Source organism: Octodon degus, unplaced genomic scaffold (assembly GCF_000260255.1).
Source record: "Octodon degus isolate 3935 unplaced genomic scaffold, OctDeg1.0 scaffold00069, whole genome shotgun sequence".
Lineage (NCBI taxonomy): Eukaryota > Metazoa > Chordata > Mammalia > Rodentia > Octodontidae > Octodon > Octodon degus.
The window spans coordinates 11,088,768-11,098,740 of NW_004524645.1; the positions used below are offsets into that span (position 1 = coordinate 11,088,768).

Below are 9,973 nucleotides of genomic sequence, written 5' to 3' on the forward strand. Positions count from 1 at the left end.
ATATATATATATGCATTGCATCTGATTCACGTTTCTTCCATTTCCCTAGGAATGGGCAGAAATCTCATTCCACGCAGGCAGTGGCCTACAAGCTTGTCCTTTGGAGACTATAGATTTCTGTGACACTCTGAGATGTTTCCCCGGATGGCTCAGGCTGTAAGTGACAGCCCTGATGACCTCAAATCTGGCTGCCTAGCTTTTGAGAACACAGAGCTCAAGGGTTTCTGGTGAGGGTGTGTCCAACGTAGAAGGGCAGAGCACACTCAGCCTTTTCTAACCTTCTTAAAATGCTAGTGATCTTACAGAGGATCTTATAACAAATGATCTCACATTGATATTTTCACATTCAATAATTTCACATTTGGCCTAAAGGGTTAGTGATTTTTTTTTTCATAAAAGGAAATTTCAGCCAGAGCTAATTGCTCAGTCTGAAACGTATCTGGACATTGTTTAGATGTTGGAAAGGAAACAGTAAAGTTGCAGTTTTAGTAAAGCAAGCATAATGTTGGAAAAAATTAAATGTAAATTAATAGGAAATGTAGTTTTGCATGGTCTTCAAAGCTTTGCTGTATATAGTCAAAAGAGCATGCCCAATTTTGAGCTTTCTTGGACATCCTTCTATTTATAAAATTCAAAAGGAAATTAATCAGGCCAGGCTCAATCCATTCCCACCCATTGATTTGCTAGCCAATCGATGCTCATTGTAGTCCAAAAAAAAAAAAAAAAAAAAGGAAAGAAAATAACACCAGTTTCTACGACCCTTTCCAAGCAAGGCCGTGTTCAGTTAAGCTTAATAAGGAGAAAAACAGCAAGGACCATCTGGAAAACACTCTTCCGGAGTCGCAAAAGATAGTGGCAGCCTTTGCCCAACCTGCTATAAATAAGTGTCTCAGAAAAAAAAAAAAAACAACAACTGATTTTCAAATCTGTTTCTACTTAATACAGCTGCAATAGAGTTTATTTAGCTTTTCCCTATAGCAGGAAGACTGTTTGCATTTTTATGACAAGGGCCTAAATGTTTTTCACAGCCATTTCCATTGCCATTATTTTGAGGAACAACATACCACTCGGACCTGTCTGTTTGCTTCTGCAGCACACAGCAGTGGCCCCCGTGGCCTCTGCACCACAAGACTGGCCCCCAAAGTGCAGATTTATGATGCTGTTTCCTCTTCCAGTGTTGCGACTATAACCTAAATCCAGGCCTGCAAGGGGCTGGCAACTCAGAATGACCAAGTATCATGTGCTACAAATCAATTATGTATCCCCCAGGCCTAGCATGCTGGGGATCCCTGCTAGCACATTGCCTCTCCCTTCATGTCAGTGGAAATGGGGGCTCCGACAACACTCAGAGGGGCTGGAGCTCCCCAACAAGGGTGTATTGTGGGCTTGGCAATACCCTATATGCTTGTCTTTCTACCTGTCCTCACTGGCTAAGCCTGCCTGGGTCTCCCTCTATGTACCACACTCCAAACTCCTCAGAAACTCTTGGAAGAGACCAGGCTGCAATGACGGCTGCCACATGAAGCAGCCTCCACCAATTTCTGCCCTGAGCGCCTGCCTCTACCCTCCACCAGCCCTCTCCAGTGCCCCTCTCACTGTGAGAGCCAGATGGGCAGAGATGCCTTTGGAAATTTCCCTGTGTAAGGAGGGAGACACATTTAAGCCCTCGCTCTATGTCCTACATGCCTTTCCCCTTTCCATTTGTGAATAGGGTATGGTTGACTTCACAACACCTTTCCTGTGTTTGCAAGACTCCATTTCTAGCCTTCGAAGGAACAACCAGAAAGGAAATGGTTGAGTGCTAACTCCAGTGGCAACATGTCATGTCTTCTGCTGCCTTTAGGCCCTGTCAGATTCTAGCTGCCTGAAGGAGCACTGGCAATGTCTCTTTCCCGGACACATTTCCCCAGCAGAATTGTTGCTGCAAGGAAACAAACGTGTGTGAAGGAGAAACAAGACTGGGAGGGGCAGGGTGTTGCCTGAATCTGATTGTGCAATAATGTGTGAAAAAGGCACCGTCTACACACTATTGACTTGCTCCTTCAATAGTACTGGGAAACAGAACTGTGTGGTGGGCAAAGGACCACCACTGCCTGAAAGGAGTCTGTTATAATGCTAGGAGTCGAGCTCTCCCAAGTGCACTACAGGGCTAAATTAATTGGCTCAAGCTTAAGATGCTACAAGAAAAATGACAGTGGGAAGGGTGTGGGAGAGGGGGAAGGTGCCTGGTGGCTTTGAAGTCAGGCTAGAGTCAGGTGCATATGAAAAAGAAATTAGGGATGAATAAGCCTGTTTTCTTTATGAAAAACTAGAGAAGCAGCTAGTTCTTACAATGTGCCCCCCAATTACCTATGACTTCTTTAATTGCTTGCCTTCAAAAAAAATCTCTGTGCTTACACAATCTTATAGACCCTACCAACCTTCAAATTAAATAGGGCACATGACCCATTGCCAGTTGTTAATTAATTACCCCCATGAATTGTATATGTAAACATCAGAGGGGGGAATTGTGTCTTTTATTATTTCAAATCAAATTTTTGGAAAACCACAAATTACTTACTAAATTTTGGTGTAGACAAGCAGTTCACAACTGCAGTGATTTTGTCTCGGGGGCCATTTGGCAGGGTCCAGGGGAAGGGCCACTGGCATCTAGTTAGCAGAGGCCAGGATTACTGTGGGACATCTTGAGGTGCTCAGGACAGCTCCCCACAACCAAGAATGGTTTGGCCCAAAATGTCAATAGCACCGATGTGGACAGACTGTTCCAGATGCAGTCAAATGTGCTACCCTTTAACGCACATAATCCTGGAAGTCAGCAAAGGAAAAAGGTTCCATTTTCTTCAGAATCTAAGGTGAGTTCATGTAGTGCTGACTGAGGACACAGAAATAGGTTCTCAGTCAGAATCTAGGCACACTAAAAGAAATGCCACGATGCTGGGGCATTTTAAATGCATATTTCATCAGTCTAAATGGATGGAAATTAATATCTCATAAAATAAAACGATCATCTATTTATGTTTCATACAAAACCAAAATCAATACATTGTATCTTACTTAACCTGCAATTAGAGTTGAAAAAAACTAAAACAATAAAATGTCATTATTTCCCATTCCTTGTTAGCTGGGTACACACTTCTGAGAAGGAGGCATTAAAAAACAAACAAGTAGACAAAAACCTTTTTGAAAGTAGATTTTTCTAGCGCATAAATAGCTCCCTGAATCATTCCATTTTATTTACTACATATTCAATCATTCTTTAAAGAGCAAAACATGCAGCCCATTCTCTTGGTTATGCTTGCTTGGCTTTCCAAATGCCCTCAAAACTGGATGATGAATCACATACTTTGGCCCTTTTGTGCCAATTAATAGTAAGCAAAAGAATTCCACACGGCCAAGATAGAACTTTCCGCCTGGTGCATGTGGTGGAGAGAGTGGGGGCGGTATTCTGTGGCCAATTGCTTTCAGAGGCTCTTAAGAGCAGGTGTTGTGGTTCCCTAAAATTCCTTCAGTTTTGGAGCATTCTATGTGACTCTGCAGTGCCTCCAGCTTGGTGGTGGGCTGTGGTAAGGAAAAGCGTATATTCTCAGAGTCTGCCTAAAGCCAACAGGCTCAAATCGGGAAGGAAAGAATGGCTGACAGCTACACTATTTTGACCCTCCTTCCCCTCTATTCTTTTCCCTGAATTATAAGGCAAAAGTGACTGTCCATACAAAGGCAAAAATAACAACAACAACAACAAAAAGGCCCCAACACACCCAGTCTTGGCTGCCAGCGAGGTTTTCTTCTGCTGCTGAAAAAGAACAGTTGCTCTAGTGCAGCTGGAAGAGCTTTTCCAGAGAACTGGTAATACCCTAGATGTTAATGAATTATTTTTCACCAGAACGTTGGATTCTTCCTGTACTCCAGTAAACAGTCTGCTTCTGCCATGAGAAACAAAACCACCTCCTTCTGAGGAGCCCAAAGAGGTCAGCCAAGGGTTCCCTGAGGGGGCAGTCCCCTCAGAAGCCAGAGCCACGGGCTTGACCTATAAATTACCATGGTCCCAAGTTCATTATTCCATCCCTTTCTGTCTATTTATGCCCTTCCCAGCACCAGGGAAGGGCCCAGGAGTGCCAAGATGATACCATGGCAATGGCCAGCACCCTTTCCCCATCCCGTTGAACTTTCTTTTGGTTAGGTATCCACTCTGTGTGATGACTGGGTGGGTGACATGTTGGACTTTTTAATCTGTATTCTCTCTCCCTCACAGAAACTGTACTTATTGTCTTTGCTGTTGTTCTTATGAAGCTGTCAGGAAGTAACAGTGCATTCTCTTATTATTTCTCTTCATTAAGGCTGGTCCCAGTCCCACATAACCGATTCTCAGTATGAAGGTGTATGCTTAGGACATTTTTCTCTAAGCACAAATTCTGGGAAAGAGTATTTTGAGTTGCTACTAGCACAGGTGTCAAAGAAATTACTGGCTCAGGTAAGGGACAACTATCCAAAGGACAAGAACATCAGCCTGCGGTGGGCTGGATGAGGGAAATGGAAAGGGACGGGGAAAGGACGCCATTTTGCTCCAGCCAGTCCAGTTCTTGCTCCACATCCCTGCCTTGCTCTCTGCATTAGGTTTCTGGAGCCCACTCTCCTCATAGAACATGACTAAGCAAATGCACTCATGGGTAGGCCTAATACAGGCCTCTCAATGTCACCTGAGCTACGGAAAATCAAAATCATCTGATGCCAGGGGACTGTAGCTACTGAGCCAGCCCCAGGCCTCCCATTTTCCACTGAGTCAGAGAGTGTTTATGCCCGTAGCACATCTGGAGAAGCTGTGACATCACAAAGTTGGTAGCTACTATGCTCCAGGGCAGTGCTGTCTGACAGAAATAAATAAATAATTTACAATGTTCTAGGAGTCACATGAAAAAATAAAATAAATGGGCAATCTTATTTTTGATACTGCATCTCATTTACCAAATATATCCAAAATATCATTTCATTATGTAATCAATATAAAAATTATTCATGAGATACTTTGCATTCTTTGTTTTAAGAAATGATACAGAATTTCACTAAGCCAAATAATAGGAATTCAACAATGGTTGTTTCTTTTTTGTCCTAAGTTATACCCACAGTGCATGTGTATTACTAGCAGCACATCCTAATTTAGATAACTCAATAGAATAAGTACTTGCCTGGCAAGCACAAGGGCCTGAGTTCAAGCCCCAGTTCCACCAACCCCCTCCCCCCCGCCAAAAAAACAAAACAAAACAAAACACCTAATTTGAACTAATGGTCTGTCAAGTGCTCCACAGACATATGCAGCTAATAGTAATTACACCATAGGACAGTGTGGGTTTGGACATAGGACTTTCTGTTAGATGGTACTGGGATAAAAGACCAAAAAGCCATAGAAAGGGAGATGACAGGTGTGAGAAGCATGTGCTTCAAGATTCTCTACAATTATTGACTTACTACTAGCATAAATGGGAACAATCAGGTTTGGGAGTTCTGGGAGCCTAGCCCTCCCTCTAAGTAGAGATTAAAACTGCCTTTTACAAAAGGTCCTGAAACTATACATGATCTGAATGCTCCTGTAACCCCCATATTCTTATGTGGAAACCTTCATCTCCAAGGTAGGTGTTAATACTATTTGGGAGATGATTAGATCATAAGAATTGAACTCTTATCAATGATAGTAGTGACCTTATGAAAAAGATCCCAGAAAACTTGCTTGCCTCTTCTGCCATGCAAAGACATAATGAGAAACTGTCATTTATGAACCAGGAAGCAGGCCCTCACTAGACAGTGAGATGTTGGCACTTTGACCTTGGGCTTTCTAGCCTCTGGAATTACATGAAACAAACTTCCACTGTTTATAGACACCTAGTATATGTATTTTGTGAAAGAAGCCCACCTGGACTAAACCAGACCATGCCTACATTGATGGAGTGTGCCTCACAGCCATGGCAAAGTCAGCAAGTATGGCCACTGCTCCAGCCTCTGCTGGTTGAGCCATCTGCATCTCAGCTTTTCTGGTTTGTTCAGGGCAGGGGCTTGGACAGAAGATCACCAAAGTCACATTCTTCTCTCAACAACAATTCCTGGGTTTACAATCTAATTTGGCGAAGCAGATACAGAAACATGATCAAATTACATGCGCCTGTGTTTACGCATGCATGTGTGTTTGTGTGTGTCCTTGGCTAGAAGGGAGAAGGAGGGTCATGTGTGAAATCCAGAAGTGCTCATGTGGCCGCCAAAATCCCCTCCTCCCCAGCTGCCATCGGAGCACAGGGGAGCAGGAGACTCAAGAGGCTCATCAAACACTGAGCTGCAAGGGAGAGGGCTTGAGCTCGGAAGGAACAAGATGATGGCACCAGGGCAGATGATCAGGTGGGTGAGAGAAGTGGTAATCAGAGGCATTCTCCAAAAACAAGAGCTGCCAACTCTACAACAAGGAAGCCACCCTGATCCCCAAATCAAGCTTAATTCAGAACCCCACACAGGCTTTTGTACATGAGAAAAATATAATTCTCCATCTTTCCCCCTCCCAGAAAATTTCATTCTCTGAGGTTCCCCTCATATTCTGATCAGAGAAGCTACAAAATCAGAAGCCCTTCATATATAGATTTAAACCCTGGTTCTTCTAATGGCTCCAGAATTTCCAGGGGTTTAAAGGCTACCATCTGGTTGGAAGGAGGCTAAGGGACTTGGTTTAATGCTATACTTGCACAGAAAATACCAGTTTTTAGTTACTGTTTGCTCATTTGAAACAGTAACAAGTCAAAAATACCTCATCAAGCCTTTTGCCCCACCATGGACCTTGGGCTACTCATGTAACCTGTCTGGACCTCAGTTTCTTCATCTACAAAATACAGTCAATACTGCCATCTCACATGGGTGTTGTAAGGATTAATTCAGGGCTTGTCAGCATGGAACTGCTGAGGCTCAGACGTGAGCAGGGCACCAGAGATTCTGAGTCCGCCTCAAACATACAACCCTCCCTCGGATTTCTCCATGCTGGGTCTCCCTTGACAATGATTCACGGCTCCCTCCCACCGCCATTCACTTCAGCAGCTCCATCATTTGGTCACTCCACTCTCATTTACCTAGCATCAGTGGCATGATGGCGACTCTGAGATAAAAAGGCAGCATCCGCTCTTTCAATCCCCAACAGGCAGGGATGATCTTGGATTTATCTACTTGGCACATAAGTGTGGGTCATAGGCAACTGGGCTGCCTCACTGGTAGGCTTCTGCCCCCAACACACACACACACACACACACACACACACACACACACACACACCAATTAGGTGCCATATTTTATAAAGGGGGATGGGCTGAGAATTCTGGCCTTTGGGAGAAATAAATAAGAGAGTTTGAGCAGGGAAAGAGGGACATATTGCCCCTTTAAATCATAACCACCAGTCTGGAATCAGGCTTGTGACTGGAAATTTCTCTGAGCATTATCTGTAAAATAATGCTACAGAAGGGTCACAGAAACTGAGGAGGTTTCCCACATGTGAAACGCCTGGCAGACAGAGGACAACAATAAATGCTAGCTCCCTTTCCAATTTGTTTCCCTCCACTTTCCTTCTCTCCCCAAATCTAAGGTTAGCAGCCAGAGAACACTTGGTGGGTTTTTTCCCCCTTTGGTTTTGGTTTTTGTTGCTGCGGGCTTAGTGCCGACGATGCACGGAAGATCTCCATTCTGGATTAGTACAGTTGGCTGCTGGCAGTAGAGCCTTCCCAGCATTGCCTGGTCACACACCTCTCAGCCTTGGCTTTTTTCTTTCTTGTTACTCAGATGACCCCATTTCAGTGGCTCTGTTGTCTGAATGTACGATTTTCCAATCTATTTTACAGTTCTTGCCCAATTGTCCACCAAATTCTCATGACACATGGAAAAGTGGCTTCACCTGGAGAATTGTCTTCTCATTTGTCCCAGAGATGAGAAGATTTTCCAGGGCCAGACCTAAACACTGGGCTTCTTTGAAGTAATAAAGGAACTGCCTGGGTGGCTGAATGGTCCCCTGGACTGGTACCAAAATAGCCAGTCCCCCAAGTTCCAGTCTGACCTAACTCAAAGTTCCGGGGCCACCTTAGGCATGGCACTAGTGGGTATCTGTTAGGATCAGAAGCAAGTGCCCATTTGATGGATATTGTGGGTATGTGTGGGGTGTGGAGGTGTCTGGGCTGGGGGAGGTGTCTCTTTGGGTTTCTAAGTGGCAAAGAAACCAATTTGCCAACAGACTTAACAGCCTCGCAGCCCACCCCTGGATTCTACAAATAGCTCTATTCCTCATACTGTCCTTGGACTGGGAAAGCAGGGAGAGGGCGCCCTGTGTGGTACGGAGAAAGGGCTCCCCAGACCAGGCCTCCCTACTGTCCCCCTCCCACAGAGCCACTCCCCCCAACTGTAACAAAGGCACCGCCATCCTACGTTCTTAAAGTTAGCTAAAGTCCTTTGGTCCACCAATAAACAATTCTGATAACTCAAAAGGAAGAACAGACTACGAGAAAACGGTGGGAAAAAGTCCCTGGGAAAAGCACAGAAAACCTTGCCTGATGTATGCGAGGCTCAGAATTGTTTTCTCCCTACTGGCTGCTTTTCTCTCTGTTCTAAAGAGAAGCTTCCAAGAATGGGCTAAATAAAGGGATCACACCAGAGGATGCGAGATAATGCTAAACCAACAAAAACAAAGACCCAGATGAAACACCGAGCCATGAGAATATGCGGTTATCAAAACTTTGTTTGGCCATATCTATTTATCATCGCTGCACACCCGGGCTCTGCGGAATATCATTCTGTTGATGTCACTTATCCTCAGCAAAATATTTACACATCCTTCAAAACGCCAGATGAGGGGGGCTGGCCTGATCGCTGCCGCAAGCTGCCTCTCAAGCCGCTTTGCCAGGTTGTGGGCAGCCCAGAAGGTGGGGGCGTGAGGATGGGTGGCACCAGTGGGCACAGGTTAAAGCTACCAACAGTTCCGGGAACGAGGGCCCTCGGGCGCTGAGCCCTGCCCACCTCTCCTCTACCTGACTCTGCAAGAGGCAGCCACATCCCCATATGGTGTCAGCGCCTCCTCCTCCTCCTCCTCCCCTGCCTTTCTCATTGATTAAGTTCCCAAACCATTGTTAAAGCTGGGCTGCTGTTCCTCGGAAAAATGGGCTAAATTCATTAAGCTTCCCGCTGCCACAAAAGGAATATTCATAAAAGTTTGGTGGGCAGAAAAAGAGGCTGACATCGTGCCCCAGGCTGGGTGACAATCTGCTCCTCCAAAGCCACCTTCTTTCTTCGTGCCTCAGTCCTCTCCCCATCCATCCGTCGTGCCCCAAATCTACTCCAGGGACTTCTGATAGGGAAACACAAAGCAGCAGCTGTTTGGCAACATTTCTACCCCTCGCCAACAACTGTGGTGGGATGCCATTTCCCCACCCAGGCGGGGCTTATACTGAACAATAGTCGGGCTTTAAACAGCAAACAAGCAAGCACAGAGAGCACAACCCCAACCCCGAAAAAGCCAACGCAGAGAGATGGCAATAACTCCCTCCGCGGCAAAAGGCGCCACTGAAACGCACGCAAAAAATGCAGCGAGAACACTGCACGGTGCCTAACATGGCAGAAAGCCCGAGCTGGTGCGGCCACCCCGGGTCTGGGCATTGGGGGGCACCAGGGCTCTCGGGCGCCGACGCACACTCACCCGGCTCCAGGGAGATGCGGGGCTGGCTGAGCGTCACAAAGAGGAGCCCAGCTCAATTTGGCAAAACCCAACTTTCCACCCGGCTCGCCAGGGCCGCCAGATACGTCAACAGAATCCATCTTTCGAAGGGCCTGGAAGGCGCCGGGCTTTCCGGGCCAGGGCAGAATGGCAGATCCGGAGGCGGCCCGGTGCGGTGCCCGGGCGCAGAGTCCGCGGCGCGGCGCCCTCTGAACCCGGTGCCAGCGCGGGTGGCGGCCCGAAACCCACTTCGGGGCCCCC

General features: G+C 46.1%; 1 protein-coding gene across 2 annotated transcripts in view; it reads right to left on the reverse strand.

Annotated features, from left to right (window-relative positions):
• Positions 1–9,973, reverse strand: part of Rai2 (retinoic acid induced 2) — a 64,571-nt gene that overhangs the window by 54,021 nt on the left and 577 nt on the right. The window contains exon 1 of one of the 2 annotated variants that reach the window (XM_004635089.2): positions 9,695–9,973. The exons of the other annotated variant lie outside the window; for it this stretch is intronic. The gene's annotated coding sequence lies outside the window, so the exon portion shown is untranslated. The remainder of the gene's footprint in view (positions 1–9,694) is intronic. 2 annotated transcript variants of the gene reach the window in all.